Source organism: Aegilops tauschii, chromosome 6 (assembly GCF_002575655.3).
Source record: "Aegilops tauschii subsp. strangulata cultivar AL8/78 chromosome 6, Aet v6.0, whole genome shotgun sequence".
Lineage (NCBI taxonomy): Eukaryota > Viridiplantae > Streptophyta > Magnoliopsida > Poales > Poaceae > Aegilops > Aegilops tauschii.
In genome coordinates this window covers 265,747,702-265,772,659 of record NC_053040.3, presented here as the reverse complement: position 1 = coordinate 265,772,659, position 24,958 = coordinate 265,747,702, and positions in this window count along the sequence as shown.

The window sequence follows — 24,958 nt, the reverse complement described above, 5'->3', positions numbered from 1 at the left end:
GCGCACCCGCCACATGTACTCCATGCATTGAGTAGGGTAGGTGGTGGATGCGGAGAGTTCGGGGACGGGTGCCATGGCAGAAAACCAGGAGGTGTTGGTTGGAGCAGAGGGTCGACCCTGATTTCCCGAGCCATTGGAGGTGCAGGAGGCCGCATTGGAGGAGCGAGGCGACCGCTCCCTGCGAGAGGCCAACCCCCTGCCCCGTCCCTCTATAAAAGGGGGCGGGAGTGGTGCGTTTGCTTACACGCACTTCTCCCTCTTCCTCCTCAATCTTCCTTTGCTTGTCATGGTGAGAGGGTGAGGGCGCGTTGCTACTCCAGCGATGGCGATGAGAGCTTCTGCTCGACAGCGCATCCCTCCTCCTCCGGACCACGCGGTGGCGGAACTTGTCGTAAGAGGAGGAAGGGGGCGAGGGCATGGTCGTCGTGGCGCTCGAGGGAGAGGGGGACAGGGCGGCGCTTTGGGCGTGCCCCCATCGGAGGCTCCTCCTCCGATGGAAGACCACGTCGGAGACCAGCCTCGTGAGTTCATCATCAGGCTTTACACGCCTCCGTGCGGCCACCTTCGCCTCCCTACTCCATTTGCACGGGTGATGGAGCTCGAACAACCGCGCGCATTGAAGCTGCACATGAGGGGCTGTGGGAATGACGTCATGTGGGTGGACGTTGACTTCCCTGCCCGTCATGTTATGTACCTTCGCCCTGGCTGGAAGACCTTTGCTCGAGCCCATAGCTTGCCGCAGGGGCACGTTCTCCAGTTTAAATTAATGGAGAGCGGCCTGCTTTCCGTCAAGATTTTTGGGCGCTTGGCAGCTCGCTTAGGGTGCTGCGCGGAGAGCTCCACCAATGATGAATGCTCCTCGTCGAGCGAACGCGATGAGGAGGACAATGACGATGATGACGACAACAGCGATCGGGAGGGCGACGACTCTGACTCCGGCTAAGTGTCACCCGCACCATCTTCATCAGGCGGCAGCACCATCATCTGCACCTTCATCTCCTTCCCGGCAAGGTGATTTGCCGGGGAGTTGGATGCAGAGGCGGGGGTGGTGTCTCCCAGCTCCCTCCAGTAGTCCTCCAGCTAGACCCCGACAGGCTTCCTCTCGGGCTGCAGCTCTGTTAGCCCTGCCGCATCCTGCTGGCCCTGGTGGTGGCGGTTGACGGGTCGCCTCCGCCATGCTCTCCATCGAAGCGTTCGCCTTGTCCTCCCGTCCCTGCCAGGCTACCTCTCCTGGAGCCCGATGGGGTCAGGCTGGGCTTCTGCCTGGGTGCTCCTTTTGCCCTCTTCGCCTTTTACCGCCGTGCCTAGGAGGAGAGGGACAAAAAAAGGCATTATGGGGCACTTATATTTTTTCAATCTTAAATCTGTAGGCACTTGTAAAATTTTAGTTCAAATAATGTAATCTCTCGAGTCCATGTTTGTGTCCTGTAAGGTTTGTACATGTTTGATCAACATATTAATGAAAAAGATAAACCTTGTCGGGAACTCGTGCATGTATATGTCCATGCAGAGGTGGAATGCCTCTATACTTTAAATAAATGAGATTTCCCCAGCAGGCTATCTACCAGTACCCTTTATTTTGTTGCCGGGGAACCAATCCTACTGGGCATAAACAAAGGGACCAGCCCCCCGCCAACCTCTTTTTCATCAAAGGCCACTGCGACCATCTTGACCGAAGCAGCGTTCGTGTCAAGGGATGGGAGCACCTAAGTTTCAAAAAAAGCGTAGAGGGTATTTATGCACAAGTATTTGCTTACAGAACATGTATGGACAAGAGATAGAACTTATCTGTTCGGCTTGCCAGAGATTGCAGTGTTGGTTAATCTTTCCAGCTCCCTGTAGAGGCCAAGCTCACGGCAGGAACCTATAGTTTTATGAAGATGGAAATGATGCAATATGCGATCTTATCTATATGCATATGCAATGCTTATGCAAAGCATATGATATGATTATGTAATGCTGAGGATATGCTTATGCATGCATGCAACTTGTCGGGGGCCTCCAGCGCTTCATTTATTTCTCTGTTGCTCAGGGTCGGCGCCTGGCTTTGCACAAGGGGTTATATGCAACTAAGGCAAGGCCTGTACAAAATGGTGGCTGCCGGGCAGGGCCCGGCAGCCACCATTTTGTACAGGCCTTGCCTTAGTTGCATATAACCCCCGGCAGCCACGCCTTACGGTTAGAACTTGCAGAGATGCTCAATATTCCATGAGTTTTGCAATTTAATGCCATCTCCAGTCTCCAGACGGACTGCGACAGGTCTGGTGACCTGAACTACCTGGTAAGGGCCTTCCTACTTTGGCGTCAACTTGTTTGCACCCTTGGCGGACTGAACACGCCTAAGGACAAGGTCTCCCTTCTCAAAACACCGGGCATGAACCATGTGGCTGTGATAGCGACGCAGGGCTTGCTGATAGCATGCAGCACGCGTAGCAGCCCGGAGACGGTTCTCCTCGAGTAGCACAACATCGTCACACCGGTGCTGATCTTGCGCTACTTCATCGTAGGCAAGCACTCGAGGTGACCCGTAAATGAGTTCCGTGGGGATAACTGCTTCTGCCCCGTAAACGAGCAAGAAGGGAGTCTGCGTGGTAGCTCGATTTGGTGTCGTTCTGAGGGACCAGAGAACTACCGGCAGCTCATCGATCCATCGCCTGCCATGCTTCTGCAGCGTATCAAAGGTTCTTGAGTCCTCGCAGCACTTCAGCGTTCGCCTTTTCAGCTTGTCCATTGCTTCTAGGATGTGCAACAAAGGTGATGAGATCTTGCTTCTGAGGGCATGAACATATTGCATGAAGGCGCGACTCATGAACTAGGTGCTGTTGTCGGTAATGATCCTTGCCGGGACTCCAAAACGGCACACCAATTCTTTCAAGAACTTGATAGCTGATTGAGCAGTCACCTTTCTCACGGAAGCTACTTCCGGCCACTTTGTAAACTTGTCGATAGCAACGAACAAGAATTCAAAGCCCCTGGCAGCTCGGGGGAAAGGGCCGAGGATACCAAGCCCCCAGACCGAAAACGGCCATGACAAAGGGATTGTCTGAAGAGCTTGTGCAGGCTGGTGGATGTTCTTGGAATGGAACTAGCAGGCTTCACACTTGGTGACTATCTCGACCGCATCTTGGAGGGTAGTGGGCCAATAGAATCCTTGCCGGAATGCTTTCCCAACTAATGCCCTTGATCCAATGTGGGATCCGCACATGCCTTTGTGTATTTCAGCCAGTAGTTCCTTTCCTTCTTCCCGGCAGATGCACTTCAATTTCACACTGTTAGGCCTTCTTCTGTATAGAGTGTCATCGACAAACTGATACATACTAGCCCTCCGGGCTACTCTTTTAGCTTCATCTTGCTCATCGGGAAGTTTTCCGGTTTGTTGGAAATGGACTATGTGCCTTGCCCAAGTTGGAGCCTGAGGCTCGGCAACAAGGACTAGCGCCACCTCCTCAACTGTGCAGGAACGGTCCTCGTTCGCGGGGTCCATTGGCCCGGCTGGAGGTGCGGTCCCGCAGGTGATGGGGAGGTGTTTCCGGCAGGGTCCCTGCCAGGAGTCCCGGGAGAGGCTTATCGAAGTCCATCTTCCTCCTTTTCCGGGCCATTGTTGCTGGGGATACAAAGGGCTGAGTAAGGTGGAGAACAAAAGTCCCTAGTTCCACAGGAGGCTTGTGTGCATCACACTTTGACAGATGATCAACTATGTCGTTTTCCGTACGGTGTACGTGCTCTGTTTGCAATCCATCAAAGTGCTCCTCCAATCTTCTCACTTCCTCAACGTATGCCTCCATCAATGGACTTTGGTAATCCTCGTTGACTTGTCTCACCACAAGCTGTGAATCTCCTCAAACGATCAGCTTCTTGATTCCCAATTCTGTTGCAATCCTGAGCCCGGCAAGGAGCCCTTCATACTCTGCTGTATTGTTGGTTGCCTCCTCCCGGGGAAAGTGCATCTGGACAACGTACTTCAAGTGCTCCCCGGTGGGGGCAACAAGAAGCACGCCAGCCCCCGCACCTTGTAGGGAGAAGGCGCCATCAAAATACATGATCCATTCTTGGGGCGCTTCCTTGCCGGGGATAGCTGTTTCTGGCACTTCCTCATCAGGGGTCAGCGTCCATTCTACAATAAACTCTGCCAACGGCCTGCTCTGAATAGTTGATGTGCTCTCAAACTTCAGGCCAAAGCTGTATAACTCCAAAGCTCACTCCACTATTATGCCGGTATCCTCAGGGTTCCGGAGTATCCTTTGCAACGGGAAGCGGGTGACAACCATGATCTCATGGGCTTGGAAGTAGTGGCGCAGTTTCCTTGAGGCCATGACGAGGCCAAAAATCAATATTTGCACACCATAGTACCTCAACCTAGCCCCGTGTAACAAAGAGCTGAAGAAGTACACTGGGCGCTGCATCACTTTCTTCCTTGCTCGTCCTTAGGGTTGCCATTGCTTCCGTGCTCTTCTCTATCCTGATCCTTATCTGGCTCTGCTAGGCCCTGCTCACTCTCTGCTTCTTCCACTTCCCGCTGCGCCACTAAGGCTGCACTAACCACATATTGCCGCTAAGTACAGCAGCAATGACTCTTGGGGCTTAGGGGCAACCAAAGTGGGCACAGAGGACAAGGCAAAGCTGCATCTGCTTCCGGGGTCCACTTCATGGGCCCTGCCTTCTTCAGAATTTTGAAGAACGACAGGGCGGGCTCAGCAGACTTGGAGATGAATCTGCTAAGCGCGGCGATGCACCCTTTCAGACGCCTCACATCCTTAACGGTCCTGGGTGTCTGTATCTTCTTAATAGCCTTGATATTCTAGGGGTTGGCTTCGATCCCACGATGGGATACAAAGAACCCAAGTAGCTTGCCGGAGGGAACACCATATACGCACTTCTCCGGATTTATCTTCAAATTGATCTTGCGCAGATTAGCAAATGTCTCATCCAAATCCTGAATGAGGGTTGATCTGTCCTTGGTCTTGACCACAATATCATCCATATAGGCCTCAATGTTTTTGTGCAATTCTGGTTCAAAACCAATCTGGACTGCTCTCGCAAAAGTGGATCCAGCACTCTTTAACCCGAAAGGCATGCACACAAAGCAATACGTACCACATGGGGTGATCAACGAAGTCTTCTCCTCATCTTCTTTGGACATCAAGATTTGATGAGTAAATCACAACTTGAAGTGGAGTCCACAATCTAGTTGATGCGCAGCAAGGGAAATGGGCCCTTCGGGCAAGCCTTTTTGAGATCTGGGAAATCTATGCGAAGCCTCCACTTCCCGTTAGCCTTGCGCACTACCACTGGGTTTGCTAACCATGTCGGATGCAATACTCCTCTGACTAGACCAGCTGCCTCAAGCTTCTTGATCTCCTCTACAATGAACTGCTGCCTCTCCAAGGCCTGCTTTCGAACCTTCTGCTTGACGGGTCGGGCATGCAGGTAGACCGCAAGGTGGTGCTCGATTACCTCCCTGGGAACACTGGGGATATCAGATGGTTGCCAGGCAAACACATCGATATTCGCCCGCAGGGAGGCAACGAGCGCGCTTTCCTATTTCTCATCGAGGGTGGCGCTGATGGTGAAGGTACCACCAATGCCAGCCAGCCCTGCTGGGACCTTCTTCACATGTGGCGCAGCAACCTTGGATCTCTTGCTGTTGGAACTTTCCAGCAAGTCATCGACATGCGCAGCATACTCCGAAGAGGTACACTTCCTGGATTCCTTGCTGGTGTCCCTGTTATCCTTCTTCTTTCCTTTGCTTTCCTTCGCGGTAACTGCAGCTGCCTCGGCCTCTGCCGTGACTGCGTCCTGGTACATCTTGTCCACACAAATGATTGCGGCCTTCTCGTCTGACGGGATGGAAATGACTCCTACCGGCCCAGTCATCTTCAAGGTGTTGTAGGCATAGTGGGATGCCGCCATGAATTTTGCCAGAGTTGGTCGCCCAAGAATCCCATTGCACGGCAGGGGGAGGTCGACCACATCAAACACAACCTTCTCAGTCCGATAGTTCAGTTCTCCCCCAAACGTCACTAGCAACATGATCTTTCCCTTAGGATGACTCCTGCCTGGATTAACTCCTTGAAACATGCCCGTGACCTTCAGCTCCTCCTCTGCTATCTGAAGCTTGCTAATAACCTTTGGGGAAATCAGATTTAACCCGGCCCCGCCGTCAACCAACATCCTTGTGACCTTGAGATTGCGAATTGTTGGAGAGACCAACAATGGAAAGCATCCTACTGTGGTGGTGCGTTCAGGATGGTCTTCTTCGTCAAAGATGATGGGCGTGCGTGATCATTTGAGGAGCTTCCGAGACCCTGCCGCAGGCTCCACGCCATTGACCTCACGCGCCCACCATTTAAGTTGGTGGTGAGAGGAGTGCAAAGATGCACCCCCGTCAATGCATAGGGCGTCAGTGGCCTTCTGGAACTCCTCCTCACTGGTTTCCTCTTCATCCCCTCCATCACTCTCATCCCCGCAAACTTCCTTCTCTCGGCCACTAGCGGGTTTTCCTTGGTTCCAAAAAGCCTTGCCGGGACGATTTGCTTCACCGCCCCGGCCCTTACCGCCAACACCATTCTAACCTTTTTTGTCATGTTTCTCATACTCAGCTCTCTGCCTCTTGACAATCTTCTCAACTCGATGACACTCTTGGAGATCGTGGCCTTTGGTCCGATGTATCTTGCAGTATAGCCCGTCACCTTTCCGAGCCTTCTCGGTAGCCGCATCTTCCCGACAGTCAGCACACGCGACAGCTTCCTTGTCGGGGGCTTCGGCGTTAGCCTTCTTGCCGGTACTAAGTGTGCCCGATCCTTCGATGGTCATCACTGCCTTGTCCTTGCGCCTTTTAGTGTGCTTCTTGCTCTTCTCATGACTAGTTGATTCATCATCATCCTCTGAGTCAAGGTTGATGCAATCTTGTTCTCCAGGGAGTTTCCTCCCCTCCTCCATCCGAGCACACTTGTCCACCAAAGTGTAAAGCTCATTCACGATCTTGGGCAACCGCACATTCATCTTGGAACGAATCCTACGGTTGTGCACGTTGGACTGGAAGGCAGCTATCACAGCAGCTGGATGGATATTCGGGATATTCCTGTGGATTCTGCTGAATCTCTGCAAATACTTGCGGAGGGTTTCTACTTCTTTCTGTTGGAGAAGCTGCAAATCACCGTGCCATCCTGGTTCTTGATGGCCGCCGGTGAAGGCGCCAATGAACTCATGACACAGGTCAGCCCATGACAAAATGGAGTTCTCCGGTATGTGCATCAGCCAAGACCTCACATTAGACTTGAGTGCCAAAGGGAAGTAGTTGGCAAACACCTTCTCCTCTCTCCCTCCGGCAGCCTGAACATCGATAGTGTAGATGCTCAAGAACTCTGTATGGTTCAGCCTTCCATCATACTTCTCTGGTATCTCTGGCTTGAACGTATAAGCGGATTGCCAACGAACTTGCCGCAGCTCACGAGTAAAGGCAGGGCACCCAACCTCGAAAGGAAGGCACCCGCTGTCCTCAAGCGCGGGCTCGTTGACGTTGGGGCCATCGCACCCATTGGCTTCGCGGAGGCAGTCGCGGCGTTGCTCGATTACGACGCGCGCGTCTCCCCTCTGCATGTCCTCCGGGGCTCGCCGTTGACCTGGACGTGCTCGAGGGTCGAAAGAGGCCATCAAGACGTCGGTGTGTTCCTGATTCTTCCGCGCCTGCGCTGGTTGCCGTGGTGGGGAGTACACCGTGGAGTGGCCCCTTCCGTACGACCAGGAGCGCGAGCCGTTGTCGTTTCTTGGGGAGGCCGCGACGGACCAGCCCGCTGTGAGCCCCCAGCTTCGGCGAAGCAAATCAGACTCTGAATGGTGGCTCTTCATTCATCCATCTGATCGGCCGCCGGGGGAAACCTCAACAGCAGCTGGGCATGTGCCATGGCCTCCGTAGCGGTGCTCGGCATCGGTGATGATGATGATGTAGACCACACCATCGCCCGGCTTCTGACGGTGCCGGTGGCGACGGTATCGCGCCCTCGCTATTGCGAGGCGGCCACTTGGATGGCACGGTGTCGTGGCGTAGGCGCTTGAGGGCTAGCGTCTTCGTTGGGCACAACGGCCGGGTCGACCCGTCCCAGGGATGGCGCACGTCCTGCGGTTGCGCCCGTGGCGGGGGCGTCCAGAGGGCGGCGATTCGCCCCAGTTCGGGTGTCACCACTATGGCCGTGCCCTTTGGCGAGGGGAAGAGGTACAGATGGAATAACCCCTTCACTCATACCTCGTGGAGCATGGCCCCCTGGATGATGCTGATGCTGCTCTCCTCTGGTGCCTCCCGCTCCTGTTTTGGCCGCGGGGGAGGTGGTCACAATGCCGCCTGCGTCGAACGCGTCTCCCGCAGCACCCACATCTTCGTGAGCCTCCGCACCTCCCGTGGCGTCGGTGGCCATGGGTGACGGAGCGTTCGTGGTGGACGGGTGAGCTGTAGCACCGGGCTTCTTCTTGGGCGCCATAGTCGATGAAGCCGCAAGATGATGAAGATGGCGATGAAGATGACACACTGCTCACGCTCTCAGCAGGTTCGCGCAAGTGATTCCCCCTACCTGGCGCGCCAAAGATGTCGCGGGAAACCACGGCCACCTATGGGACCAACAATCCCTTGCTGGTTCGACGGTGGGATGGCCCGTTGCACAAAGAGCAGAGGAGCGCGAGACAGCACGACAGAGATCCCACACGCAGTTTTACCCAGGTTTGGGCCGCCGTGAGGCGTGATACGTCTCCAACGTATCTATAATTTTTGATTGCTTCATGCTATATTATATTCTATTTTGGATGATTAATGGGCTTTGTTATACACTTTTGTATTATTTTTGGGACTAACCTATTAACCGGAGGTCCAGCCCAAATTGCTGTTTTTTTGCCTATTTCAGAGTTTCGCAGAAAAAGAATATCAAACGGAGTCCAAACGGAATGAAACCTTCGGGAACGTGATTTCGGAACAAACGTGATCCAGAGGACTTGGACCCGACGTACTTCTTCCTCCTATATATACCTACGTACCCCCAAACCAACAGAAGCATCCACGAAAACCTAATTCCACCGCCGCAACCTTCTGTACCCGTGAGATCCCATCTTGGGGCCTTTTCCGGCATCCTGCCGGAGGGGGGCATTGATCACGGAGGGCTTCTACATCAACACCATAGCCTCTCCGATGATGTGTGAGTAGTTTACCTCAGACCTTCGGGTCCATAGTTATTAGCTAGATGGCTTCTTCTCTCTCTTTGTACCTCAATACAAAGTTCTCCACGATTCTCGTGGAGATCTATTCGATGTAATCTTCTTTTGCGGTGTGTTTGTTGAGACCGATGAAATGTGGGTTTATGATCATTATCTATGAACAATATTTGAATCTTCTCTGAATTCTTTTATGTATGATTGGTTATCTTTGCAAGTCTCTTCGAATTATCAGTTTGGTTTGGCCTACTAGATTGATCTTTCTTACAATGGGAGAAGTGCTTAGCTTTGGGTTCAATCTTGCGGTGTCCTTTCCCAGTGACAGCAGGGGCAACAAGGCACGTATTGTATTGTTGCCATCGAGGATAACAAGATGGGGTTTATATCATATTGCATGAGTTTATCCCTCTACATCATGTCATCTTACTTAAAGCATTACTCTGTTCTTTGGAACTTAATACCTAGATGCATGCTGGATAGCGGTTGATGTGTGGAGTAATAGTAGTAGATGCAGGCAGGAGTCAGTCTACTTGTCGCGGACGTGATGCCTATATACATGATCATACCTAGATATTCTCATAACTATGCTCAAATCTATCAATTGCTCAACAGTAATTTGTTCACCCACCGTAATACTTATGCTCTTGAGAGAAGCCACTAGTGAAACCTATGGCACCCGGGTCTATTTTTCATCATATTAATCTTCCAACACTTAGCTATTTTTATTGCCTTTTATTTTACTTTGCATCTTTATCATAAAAATACCAAAAATATTATCTTATCATATCTATCAGATCTCACTTTCGTAAGTGACCGTGAAGGGATTGACAACCCCTTTATTGCGTTGGTTGCGAGGTTTTTATTTGTTTGTGTAGGTGCGAGGGACTTGAGCGTGGCCTCCTACTGGATTGATACCTTGGTTCTCAAAAATTGAGGGAAATACTTACGCTACTTTACTGCATCACCCTTTCCTCTTCAAGGGAAAACCAACGCAATGGTCAAGAGGTAGCAAGAAGGATTTCTGGCGCCGTTGCCGGGGAGTCTACGCAAAAGTCAACATACCAAGTACCCATCAGAAACTCTTATCTCCCACATTACATTATTTGCCATTTGCCTCTCGTTTTCCTCCCCCCACTTCACCCTTGCCGTTTTATTCGCCCTCTCTTTTCCATTCGCCTCTTTTTCGCTCGCTTCTTGTTTGCTCGTGTGTTGGATTGCTTGCTTGTCACGATGGCTCAAGATAATACTAAATCTTGTGACTTCACCAATACCAACAACAATGATTTTCCTAGCACTCCGATTGCTCCCCTTAATGGCACACTGAAAGATCTACTAATAAAAAAGTGCATGCGATAGAAGAAATTAATGTTTTGAGTGGAAAGATGGATGAACTTATGAAATTATTTGCTACTAAAAGTGTTTCTTCTGATCCTAATGATATGCCTTTGTCTACTTTGATTGAAAATAATAATGAATCTATGGATGTGAATTTTGTTGGTAGGAATAATTTTGGTAACAACACGTATAGAGGAAACTTTAATCCTAGGCCGTATCCTAGTAACTCCTCTAATAATTATGGTAACTCCTACAACAATTCTTATGGAATTTTTAATAAGATGCCCTCTGAATTTGAGACTAGTGTTAAAGAATTTATGAATTCGCAAAAGAATTTCAATGCTTTGCTTGAAGAGAAGTTGCCTAAGATTGATGAGTTGGCTAGGAACGTTGATAGAATTTCTCCTGATGTTGATTCTTTGAAACTTAGATCTATTCCTCCTAAGCATGATATCAATGAGTCTCTCAAAGCTATGAGAATTTCAATTGATGAGTGCAAAGAAAGAACTGCTAGGATGCGTGCTAAGAAAGATTGCTTTGTAAAGGCGTGTTCTTCTAATTTTTATGAGAATAAAGATGAAGATCTAAAAGTTATTGATGTGTCCCCTATTAAATCTTTGTTTTCCAACATGAATCTTGATAATGATGGGACTGAATATGAGCCACCTTTACCTAGAAGGCGTCCCAAAAATACAGAGTTTTTAGATCTTGATGCAAAAATTGGTAAAAGTGGGATTGAAGAAGTTAAAACTTTAGATATCAATGAACCCACTATTTTGGATTTCAAGGAATTTAATTATGATAATTGCTCTTTGATAGATTGTATTTCCTTGTTGCAATCCGTGCTAAATTCTCCACATGCTTATAGTCAACATAAAGCTTTTACTAAACATATCGTTGATGCTTTGATGCAATCTTATGAAGAAAAACTTGAGTTGGAAGTTTCTATCCGTAGAAAACTTTATGATGAGTTGGAACCTACTATTAAAATTAAAATTAAAGATCATGAATGCTATGCTTTGTGTGATTTGGGTGCTAGTGTTTCCACGATTCCAAAAACTTTGTGTGATTTGCTACGATTCCGTGAATTTGATGATTGTTCTTTGAACTTGCACCTTGCGGATTCCACCATTAAAAAACCTATGGGAAGAATTAATGATGTTCTTATTGTTGCAAATAGGAACTATGTGCCCGTATATTTTATTGTTCTTGACATAGATTGCAATCCTTCATGTCGTATTATTCTTGGTAGACCTTTCCTTAGAACGATTGGTGCAATTATTGATATGAAGGAAGGAAATATTAGATTCCAATTTTCGTTAAAGAAAGGCATGGAACACTTTCCTAGAAAGAAAATTAAACTACCATATGAATCTATTATGAGAGCCACTTATGGATTGCCTACCAAAGATGGCAATACCTAGATCTATCCTTGCTTTTATGCCTAGCTAAGGGTGTTAAACGATAGCGCTTGTTGGGAGGCAACCCAATTTTATTTTTACTTTTTTACTTTTTGCTTCCGTTTAGGAATAAATATTTGATCTAGCCTCTGGTTAGATTTTCTTTATGTTTTAATTAGTGTTTGTTCCAAGTTAAACCTATAGGTTCTTCTTGGATGATAGTTATTTGATCTTGCTGAAAATTGCAGAAACTTTCTGCTCACGAAAACAATTGTTAAAAATCACCAGAATGTGGTAAAATATTGATTCCAATTGCAGCAGATCAATAAACATATTGTCTAGGTCGTCCTGTTTTGGTAGATGTTTTCGAGTTCCAGAAGTTTGCATTAGTTACATATTATTATAGACTGATCTGTTTTTGACAGATTCTATTTTTCGTGTGTTGTTCGCTTATTTTGATGAATCTATGGCTAGTAAAATAGTTTATAAACCATATAGAAGTTGGAATACAGTAGGTTTAACACCAATATAAATAAAGAATGAGTTCATTACAGTACCTTGAAGTGGTGTTTTGTTTTCTTTCGCTAACGGAGCTCACGAGATTTTCTGTTAAGTTTTGTGTTGTGAAGTTTTCAAGTTTTGGTTAAAAGATTTGATGGATTATGGAACAAGGAGTGGCAAGAGCCCAAGCTTGTAGATGCCCATGGCACCCCAAGATAATCTAAGGACACCAAAAAGCCAAAGCTTGGGGATGCCCCGGAAGGCATCCCCTCTTTCGTCTACTTCCATCTGTAACTTTACTTGGAGCTATATTTTTATTCACCACATGATATGTGTTTTGCTTGGACCGTCTTGTATGATTTGAGTCTTTGCTTTTAGTTTGCCAAAATCATCTTTTCTGTACACACCTTTTGAGATAGACACACATGATTCGGAATTTATTAGAATACTCTATGCGCTCCGCTTATATCTTTTGAGCTATATAGTTTTTTGCTCTAGTGCTTCACTTATATCTTTTAGAGCACGGCGGTGGTTTTGTTTTATAGAAACTATTATTCTCGCATGCTTCACTTATATTATTTTGAGAGTCTTAAACAGCATGGTAATTTGCTTAAATTGGGAAATTAATCCTAATATGCTAAGTATGCGAGACTAGTAAAAACTTTCTTATGAGTGTGTTGAATACTATGAGAAGTTTGATGCTTCATGATTGATTTCAGATGTGGAGGTAGTGATATTAAAGTTGTGCTAGTTGAGTAGTTGTGAAATTGAGAAATACTTGTGTTGAAGTTTTCAAGTCCCGTAGCATGCACGTATGGTAGACGTTATGTAACAAATTTGAAACATGAGGTGTTCTTTGATTGTCTTCCTTATGAGTGGCGGTCAGGGATGAGCGATGGTCTTTTCCTACCAATCTATCCCCCTAGGAGCATGCGCGTAATGCTTGGTTTTTGATGACTTGTAGATTTTTGCAATAAGTATGTGAGTTCTTTATGACTAATGTTGAGTCCATGGATTATACGCACTCTTACCCTTCCATCATTCCTAGCCTCTTCGGTACCGTGCATTACCCTTTCTCACATTGAGAGTTGGTGCAAACTTCGCCGGTGCATCCAAACCCCGTGATATGATACACTCTATCACACATAAACCTCCTTATATCTTCCGCAAAACAGCCACCATACCTACCTATTATGGCATTTCCATAGCCATTCCGAGATATATTGCCATGCAACTTTCCACCGTTCCGTTTATCATGACACGTTCATCATTGTCATATTGCTTTGCATGATCATGTAGTTGACATCGTATTTGTGGCAAAGCCACCGTTCATAATTTTTCATACATGTCACTCTTGATTCATTGCCTATCCCGGTATACCGCCGGAGGCATTCATATAGAGTCATACTTTGTTCTAGTATCGAGTTGTAATCATTGAGTTTGTAAATAAATAGAGTGTGATGATCATCATTCATAGAGGATTGTCCCAATAAAAAAAGAGAAAGGCCAAATAAAAGAAAAGAAGGCCCAAAAAAAGGGACAATGCTACTATCCTTTTTCCACACTTGTGCTTCAAAGTAGCACCATGATTTTCATGATAGAGAGTCTTTTGTTTTGTCACTTTCATATACTAGTGGGAATTTTTCATTATAGAACTTGGCTTGTATATTCCAACAATGGACTTCCTCAAATGCCCTAGGTCTTCATGAGCAAGCAAGTTGGATGCACACCCACTTAGTTTCTTTTGTTGAGCTTTCATGCATTTATAGCTCTAGTGCATCCATTGCATGGCAATCCCTACTCCTTGCATTAACATCAATCGATGGGCATCTCCATAGCCCGTTTATTAGCCGCGTTGATGTGAGACTTTCTCCTTTTTTTGTCTTCTCCACATAACCCCCATCATTATATTCTATTCCACCCATAGTGCTATATCCATGGCTCACACTCATGTATTGCGTGAAGGTTGAAAAAGTTTGAGATTACTAAAGTATGGAACAATTGCTTGGCTTGTCATCGGGGTTGTGCATGATGAGAGCATTCTTGTGTGACGAAAATGGAGCATGACTAAACTATAAGATTTTGTCGGGATGAGCTTTCTTTGGCCATGCTATTTTGAGAATACATAATTGCTTAGTTAGTATGCTTGAAGTATTATTGCTTTTATGTCAACATTAAACTTTTATCTTAAATCTTTCGGATCTGAATATTCATACCACAATTAAGAGGGTTACATTAAAAAATTATGCCAAGTAGCATTCCGCATCAAAAATTCTGTTTTTATCATTTACCTACTCAAGGATGAGCAAGATTTAAGCTTGGGGATGCTTGATACGTCTCCAACGTATCTATAATTTTTTATTGCTTCATGCTATATTATATTCTGTTTTGGATGATTAATGGCCTTTGTTATACAATTTTATATTATTTTTGGGACTAACCTATTAATAGGAGGCCCAGCCCAAATTGATGTTTTTTTGCCTATTTCAGAGTTCCGCAGAAAAAGAATATCAAACGGAGTCCAAACGGAATGAAACCTTTGGGAACGTGATTTTCGGAACAACCGTGATCCAGAGGACTTGGACCCTACGTTAACAAAGCAACCATGAGAGCACGAGGCAGGAGGCGCGCCTACCCCCCTAGGCGCGCCCTCCACCCTCGTGGGGTCCACGTTGCTCCACCGACGTACTTCTTCCTCCTATATATACCTACGTACCCCCAAACCAACAGAAGCATCCAAGAAAACCTAATTCCACTGCCGCAACCTTCTGTACCCATGAGATCCGATCTTGGGGCCTTTTCCGGCGTCCTGCCGGAGGGGGGCATTGATCACGGAGGGCTTCTACATCAACACCATAGCCTCTCCGATGATGTGTGAGTAGTTTACTCAGACCTTCGGGTCCATAGTTATTAGCTAGATGGCTTCTTCTCTCTCTTTGGATCTCAATACAAAGTTCTCCACGATTCTCGTGGAGATCTATTCGATGTAATCTTCTTTTGCGGTGTGTTTGTTGAGACCGATGAATTGTGGGTTTATGATCAAGTTTATCTATGAACAATATTTGAATCTTCTCTGAATTCTTTTATGTATGATTGGTTATCTTTGCAAGTCTCTTTGAATTATCAGTTTGGTTTGGCCTACTAGATTGATCTTTCTTGCAATGGGAGAAGTGCTTAGCTTTGGGTTCAATCTTGCGGTGTCCTTTCCCAGTGACAGCAGGGGCAGCAAGGCACATATTGTATTGTTGCCATTGAGGATAACAAGATGGGGTTTATATCATATTGCATGAGTTTATCCCTCTACATCATGTCATCTTACTTAAAGCATTACTCTGTTCTTTTGAAATTAATACTCTAGATGCATGCTGGATAGCGGTTGATGTGTGGAGTAATAGTAGTAGATGCAGGCAGGAGTCGGTCTACTTGTCGCGGACGTGATGCCTATATACATGATCATACCTAGATATTCTCATAACTATGCTCAAATCTATCAATTGCTCAACAGTAATTTGTTCACCCACCGTAATACTTATGCTCTTGAGAGAAGCCACTAGTGAAACCTATGGCCCCGAGTCTATTTTTCATCATATTAATCTTTCAACACCTAGCTATTTTTATTGCCTTTTATTTTACTTTGCATCTTTATCATAAAAATACCAAAAATATTATCTTATCGTATCTATCAGATCTCACTTTCGTAAGTGACCGTGAAGGGATTAACAACCCCTTTATTGCGTTGGTTGCGAGGTTTTTATTTGTTTGTGTAGGTGCGAGGGACTTGAGCGTGGCCTCCTACTGGATTGATACCTTGGTTCTCAAAAACTGAGGGAAATACTTACGTTACTTTACTGCATCACCCTTTCCTCTTTAAGGGAAAACCAACGCAGTGCTCAAGAGTTAGCAAGGCGTAAAACCCTACTCCCGCTTTGGTGGGTTGATGGTGGAAAGATGGTGGTATGCGCAACACGCTTGCCCGGTAGGGTTGCCTTGGGGCAGAACGGCTACGCGCGTATGAATATGTGAGGGGGTGAATTCGCCAACTAAGGGTCCAACCCTTTCTACGGTAGCCTTGGGGCTCCTTTTATAGACAAAGGGGTCACCACAGTGGCAAAGAAGTCATTATACACAGATCAGATAGCAAACAGTGCTATCATACCTAACTCTGCAGGCTGACAGAGCGCATTAAATGCGCCGCTTAACATCACATCGCAGCTTGCACGGCAGGCCCTGCCGGGCTATTTTGCCAGCTTCACATCTGCTCGCTCGACATGTCGCAGGACGGGTGTCGCATGTATGCATTTCTTGTAGAAAGTGGATGTCATGTGGTAAATGGTTGCCACTCAGCCACTTTGCGGCTTGACACCGCACCGATCGATGACGTGTGTTGTGGTTAGGTGGTGTGGTGAGGTTGTTCAGTCCTTGCGAGTCCTGGCAGGCCCTGCCGGGGCGTCTTGGAGGTTTGCTTCTAGGGGGTAACCCCGTCCTCGCCAGGCATGCCTGCCCGGCAAGCGAGGCTTCTCTCTTGGCAGTATCTTACTTCTTCTGGCTTAGTCTTGGTCCTCCTGGGCTGCATGTTGGTTCCTTGAAGATATCTGATCTCTTGTGCTTTGGCCTGACCTTGGTGCTGTAATCTTATTCCCATGTCTATGCATAGTCTGGGCAACGGACATAGGGTTTGTTGCACTGACAACAAGCTACTCATCGAAGCCCATGTGGAACTACTAGTGATACCGACGTCTCCTCTGCAAAAACATAAATTAAGCAAACGTGAGTACAAATGTACTCATCAAGACTTACACCAGAAGTAACTACATATGCATGAGTATTATAAAGGGGGTGGAGGAGTTTAACTACAGCAAGCCAGCCTTGACTCAGTGGCTATCCTATACAACGACTATCAGTAATTTCTTTGTGGTGAGAAAGCACACACGAGTCCCCATATTTACCATATCAATACACCACTATGGATCTGCTCCCGTCTCCCTATGAGAAGGCCATCCATAGTACTCACACTTATCTTGCACATTTCCACTTCAAGTTGTCTATGAACCATATTAGTCTCCAATTAGTCCATATCAGAGGACGCGGCTATTCGAATAGATCATATTACCCTGCAGGGGTGTACTTCTTCACACACACTCTTACCACTTACCACCATATACACGTCATGTATCTTGACACCTTCAAGCGGAAGCCTATCGAGGGTGCCGGGCACAACCTGACTAACCACACAAGACTCTAGTCCAGGTTTATCGCCTATCTGAGGCTGAACCCGCAAGGGAAGTCCGGCCAAAATTTCCATCACGACCCCAAATGATGTGTGCATGGTTCCCAAGTCCACCTCGACGGATGGTTCTATGCTTTGTACACCAGGCCACGGTGCCTAGTCTGTCCCAAGCCCACTTGTACCAGGTGCCACTTGGTAGACTACTAGCACGGCCAACAAACACCAGAAACTAGCTGCAACTCCTGGACAGAGATCGAGGCAGTTAATAAGCAAGAGGGTCCATGGGTTTCGGGCCCAATGTGTGGTAGTAGATATTCTTGGATAACATACACAAAACTCAGTTCTTAACAACGGCCTCAATGAGACAACCCACCATGTTCTCCTACATGGTCTCTCATCGCTACCTTTACCAAATCGTGTTCACACACTTGGCTCTCAACATCAGTACATGATCACAACATTCCAATCGATTCCGGGATGAATCAGACCTGACCCAACTCTAAGCAATAGTGGGCAGAACAAGCAAGCATGGATGAGTAGTCACATCATGGCTCAAGCAACTCCTACTCTTGCTAGTGGGTTTTAACTATGTACTGTGGCAAAGAAAGGTCATGCAGAGGAATGAGTTTAACTACCACAACACGTAACTGTTGAACCGTTGTTTTCCTAACGCTATAAAAGAGAGCAGGAGCGAGAGAGTGGGATTGTATCATAGTGATCAAGGGGTTTTCTTGCCTCGCACTTCTGAAGATAGTACCGCTCTTCATCGGTGTCAACGATCACAATGTCGGAATCGTCTGCTACTGAGAGGGGACAAACACCGATAAACAAGAAGGAACACAATCAATGTAGTGCCACAAACATGATGTATGATCATGCCATGATAAGGTACTGAATTCACATAATGCAATCATTCTTCGTTAATTGAAGTGGAATTGAGGCATATAGCAAATTCCAAGCCCAAAACTAATTACCATATATTCCATAATCATGAATTGTCCTAGTTGGTGATGTTCACTTGCTCAAACATGCATGAACAATGTATAAACATATTCTTCATACATAAATTATTTTCATCTGACCTATAGATTATTTTCTATGGTTTTTAGAAGTTTTAAACTTTTTCTGGAATTTCCAAATTAATTTCTGATTTATAAAATACCATAAAATCAATATGATGTCAGCATTGTGTCATCATTGCATCATCAAGTTAACATGGTCAGCCAGAGTGAAACGTACCTAACCAGTGGGGCCCACTGGTCTATGGCATCTAGTTAACACGGGGTTATTTATTCTAACTAAAACTTTTCCCGGCTAATTAATCTAGCAGGGCCGATAGTCAGTGTCTCAGTACTAATATAATAGGCAGTTAGTGTAACACCCACGATGCGGCTATATCTCCCACGTGTCGAGGCACGACTTAGAGGCATAACCGCATTGTGGTTTTGTCGCAAGAAGGGTCATCTTCACACAATCCCATGTAATGAACAAGAATGGGATAAAGAGTTGGCTTACAATCGCCACTTCACACAATACATAAATGAATCATACATCATTCAAGATACACACATAGGTCCGGCTACGGAACCAAAATAAAAGAAGACAACCCAACTGCTAGATCCCCGATCGTCCCAACTGGGCTCCACTACTGATCAACATGAAAAGAAACAACACAACGAACAAGATCTTCATCGAGCTCCCACTTGAGCTCAGTTGCGTCAGCTGCACTGGTCTCATCGGCACCTGCAACTGTTTTGGAAGTATCTGTGAGTCACGAGGACTCAGCAATCTCACACCCGCGAGATCAAGACTATTTAAGCTTATAGGAAAGGATGGTGTAATGAGGTGGAGCTGCAGCAAGCACTAGCATATATGGTGGCTAACATACGCAAATGAGAGCAAGAAGAGAAGCAACGGAACGGTCGTGAACTAGCAATGATCAAGAAGTGATCCTGAACTCCTACTTACGTCAAACATAACACAAGAACCGTGTTCACTTCCCGGACTCCGCCGAGAAGAGACCATCACGGCTACACACGCGGTTGATGCGTTTTAATTAAGGTCAAGTGTCAAGTTCTCTACAACCGGACATTAACAAATTCCCATCTGCCACATAACCGCGGGCACGGCTTTCGAAAGATAATACCCTGCAGGGGTGTCCCAACTTAGCCCATTATAAGCTCTCATGGTCAACGAAGGATAAACCTTCTCCCGGGAAGACCCGATCAGTCTCGGAATCCCGGTTTACAAGACATTTCGACAATGGTAAAACAAGACCAGCAAAGCCGCCCGAATGTGCCGACAAATCCCGATAGGAGCTGCACATATCTCTTTCTCAGGGCACACCGGATGAACACTACGTACAACTAAAACCAGACCTCGAGTTTCCCCGAGGTGGCGCTGCAAGTGGCTCTAGTTTGGACCAGCACTCAGAGGAACACTGGCCCGGGGGTTTAAAATAAAGATGACCCTTGAGTCTGCAGAACCCAAGGGAAAAAGGCTTAGGTAGGCAAATGGTAAAACCAAGGTTGGGCCTTGCTGGAGGAGTTTTATTCAAAGCGAACTGTCAAGGGGGTCCCATAAATCACCCAACCGCGTAAGGAACGCAAAATCAAGGAACATAACACCGGTATGAAGGAAACTAGGACGGCAAGAGTGGAACAAAACACCAGGCATAAGGCCGAGCCTTCCACCCTTTACCAAGTATATAGATGCATTAATAATATAAGAGATATTGTGATATCCCAACATAAACATAATCCAACATGGAGCAATCTTCATCTTCACCTGCAGCTAGGAACGCTATAAGAAGGGGCTGAGCAAAGCGGTAACATAGCCAAACAATGGTTTGCTAGGAAGGGTGAAAAGGTTAGGGGCTGAGGGAGGCATGATATAGCAAGTGGTAGGTAGCGCAGCATGGCAATAGAGCGAACAACTAGCAAAGCAAAGATATAAGTGATTTCGAGGGTATGGTCATCTTGCCTGAGATCCCGCAAGGAAGAAGAACGAGTCCATGAAGAAGACAAGCGGACGTAGTCGAACGAATCCTCATAACTCCGGAACGAAACCGAAGCTAACAAGAGAAACAACCCGGAAAGAAATAAACAACATAGTAAACACACAATCATAAACATGGCATGATGCACAATCAAGTATGATGCATGTCCGGTTTAAATATGCATGGCATGGCAAAGTGCACAAACAAAACTACCAGTTAAGTGGAGCTCAATATGCAACGAGTTGCATATTGACAAAACACCACATCAATTATTTAGTTCTCTCTCGATTATGTACCCAACAATGTTAAATGTTGTTAGCCATGGCAAGAGGTGAAGCATAAGGAAACTACCTATTTTAGGCAATTTAAATGAGGCCGGAACAACAAACAACAATTTCCGACAAATCCTCATATGCATATTTTGGAATTGGTACTGTTCTGCCTAAACCCATATTTTAATGTTGTTAAAAAGCAAAATAAAGTGCACCATGTTAAACTAGGCATTTTTCTACCCCATTTACATATAAAGTTTATTAAAATGCGAGTTACGGTTAATTAGTTATGAATTAAATCATTTTAACATGGCATTTATGCAAAATTAAATAAACAGCATTTTAAACATTTTAACATGGGATGAAAGTGGCATATTATTAAACTACACAAAATTCTAAGCATTTTACATATATAAATTATTTACAAAAGATGCATGGTTAATTAATTATTAAAGCATGAACATGAGGGGTTTTTCTGCAATACTGTAAATCCTCGGATAATTACTAAAATCGCCGGAGGAAAATAAAAGAACTGGGCCGAATCTAACTAGCCCAGCAGTGCATTAGGTTGAGGGCGCTGGATCTGATGCTCACCAGGCCTCATGGGCCGGCTCGGTGGAGGAGGCCGGGCAGGCCGGATCTGGCTTGGGCCTTGGGAGGCTGCGGTGCCCCAGGCGAGCAGGAACAGAGGAGGCGGGCGCCTGACGAACGTGCTCCTGCTCGTTGCAGAGGAAGCGGAGGCGGTCGATGGGGACGCGGGCAGGCGACGGCGGAGCTTGGCGCGACGGCAGCGATGCAGGAGGCGCCGGCAGCGGAACTTGGCAACGCGACGGAGGCAGGGCTTGCCGGCGGCGTGGCCAGATGCGGAGGTCAACGCGGGCGTGCGGGCGCTCGAAGCGGAGGCGATGCAGCGGCTGCATCCTGATACAGAGAGAGAACAAGAGAGAGAGAGATGAGATACAGAGGGAAGGAAGGGAGAGACGGGGAGAAGAAGGCGACGGGCAGAGGGAGGCGGACCAGGATCCGGGCGCGGGGTTTCCGTTCCCGGCGCCGGAATGGAGGGGGGGCGCACCGGCGAGGAGAGGAGCGCTCGGGCACTGTTGCTTCTTGGGGTTGGAGCGCCGGGCACATGGGACAGGCGCGGGGAGGGCGGAGCTCCTCTGGGATGAGGGAGGAGGCGCACGGCTGCTGGTGGCGTTGGTGCTCCTGCGGCGTTCATGGCGACGGGCAGAGGACTTGAGGCCGCGGCGGGGTCGAGCTGCTTGACGGCGGGGCCATGGCGGAGCTCCTCTCCTCCGGATCGAACAGGAAGGAGAAGGCAGCAGGGCGATGGCGTCTGACGAGGCCGGTCGAAGACGGCGGCCTCAGGCAAGGGAGCTCGGCCTCCTGGATCAAGAGGGGGCGCAGGAACTCGGGTGCCGTGGTGCTCTGCTCCGGCGAGCTGGTTACGAGGTGGTCGGGGCGATCTTCTCCTGGCGCCATGGATGGGTACTCCTGCGGGACAGAGACAAAAGAGAGAGAAAAGTGAGGGGGATCGAGCGATGCTCCTGGTTGGATCGGTCGCAACTTCGAGGAGGGGAAGGTTGTGGCTGCTGATCTGGAGCAGGGGAGATCCCGAGGAAGAGGAGGATGGAGGGAGTGGCGGCGGCACAGAAAGGATGGATGGGACAAGCCTCCTAAAAACTAGGGTTAGGCTGTTTAAATAGCTAGGTGGACTAGCTTAAGGCAAAACGGGCCCTCCAATCAAAATTGAACGGTCGAGAAAAAGGCTGTGGAGAGTCCAACAAAGAAAACGGTGATGTTTTCTAGATGTTTGGGGATGATCCGAATCCAACGGTGACAACAACCCGGGTCGGGTTCGGGGAGGTTCCGGACGCGCGAGAGGGGTCTATGCACTGCGCAAGGAGGGGTTCGGTGGTTGTGCAGAGAGGGTCAAACGGTCAGACAAAAGAGAATCGAAAATCCGATTAGACTCAGAATGGTCAACGAACGCAAGGGGGGGACGCGGCAACTACGAGCGGATGCAAGTTTTATGAAAATAAATGCGGATGATGCAATGATGAATGCAATAAATAAATAAATCACACGGCGACAACGAAAAACATGGAAGCCGTCTGGAGTGTCGGTCTCGGGGCGTTACAGTTAGTCCCTAAGCTAACTAGGCCACGTCAGTGATGAACGACGGTGACCAAAAACACGGCGGAGACACGCCGGAGTTGCTCAGGATGGCGCTACAAGCTTCGGCTTGAGAAGATGCGGCCACCAGGAGGTTGGCCTCGCTTGTGTGCATCCAGCGGCGGTGGACGTAAGCGTGAGGGTAGCCGGAACATGCATCGGCGATGGCGAAAGCAGTGGCCTAAGCTCGGTGGTTGTGGATGGGAGGGCTAGATCTCGCGGGCGAGGGAGCTGAGTGGCACAACGGCATCTACAGAGCTTCCTAAGCTCGAGCACAAGCTCAGCTTGGTCTGAAGAGGGCTACATTAGCGAAACAATGACAAGTCAGTGAGCTTTGGGCATCATCATCGGTGCCAGCGGAATAAATCAACGACGAGGACAGGGGGTTTCGAACGGGGGCTCACCACGGGTCTAACAGAGAGAGGTCGAGGCCGGGGGTGGTCGGGAGCCAACGAATTTGACCATGGCAGTCGGCGTGCTCATGGCGGACTCGGCCATGGGGAGGAACGGGCGAGGGAGGCGAGGGGGAGAGTTGACGAGGGGTGGGATCGATCTGGGCGGCAAAGGGGATGCTAACCACGACGTCGACATGGTGGGTGAGGCAGACATGCAGGTGCGGCGTGGCGTCCGTGCGCGCGTCATGCCCAGCTTGTCCTTGCCTTCTAGCAAGAGGTAATGGACGAGGCTACCCCTGGTGGGCTGGGCCGCACAGCTGGGCCGCCAAGTGAGCACTCCCTCTCTCTCTATCTCTTTGTCTTTCTATTTTCTATTTGTTTTCGATTCATTTATTTCCACTATTTTGAATTTATTTGAACCACCAAATGAATTTAAAACCATATGAAATTTTAATATGTGATAGCTATGGACCCTTCCAAGCTAACACACAAATTTAAGGAATTTTGAGTTTATATTTTATTTAAAAGCAATATAAACTCAATTCAAATATAATAAGATTTAAATTCAAAGTCCCAAAATAATTCCTTAAAAATGTTCCTAAATTTTGGTTTAATATATAGATCTTTCCAAAATTTTCAGAACTATTTGAAAGGCATTTTGGAAACATTGAATGCCAATTTTGGGGTTCTTTGCCCTTCATTAAATTTGTGAGGATTCAAAATATTCCTCAATTCAATTTCAGAATTTAGACATGATGCATGATGCTCTCAAATGCAACTAATATAATTATTTACACACAAATATTCTAGGGCTGTGACATATTCAAGGAGGAACACGAAGAACACGAGGGGAAAACATGGAGAAATGAAAAAGGGGAAAACACTCTACTGGAAAAGATTCATCCCAAGTAATCCTCAAATCACAAGCAATACAAGAGGTGCATCAAGACCTAATAACAACATGGGAAATAGAGACAAGGTAGTTCATCCAAATCTCATGGAGAGATGGGTCTTGAATCCATGGATGGATCTTCCCATATAGGGGCCTTCAATCCCTAAGGATCTTCTCCAATGGAGGCCTTGAGCTCCAATGGAGTCTTCTCTCTCTCTCTCTCAAGAGGAGTCCCACAAGGGGAGATACATGAGCTAAGTTCTATGATATGAGATCAATTCTTATCTAACTCTAGAAATGAGGAGGGGAGGAGTATTTATAGGCTAGTCCACGAAGGGGTAAGTGAGAGAGAGATACACAATGAAAGAGAATGGTGCCCCCATGTTTGGTTTTGGTAATTGATGACAATCCATATGGACTATTGGTTGCTTTGAGTCATATTTTAAGGTTTGTCCATAGGTATTGCTTCAAGACCATATGTTGGTTTCAAGGTGGAAAGAAGGCAATTATGTGTTGACCAAGGTCTTATTCGAGGAGTTATTCAAAGAGTGGTCATGTGAGAATTGAG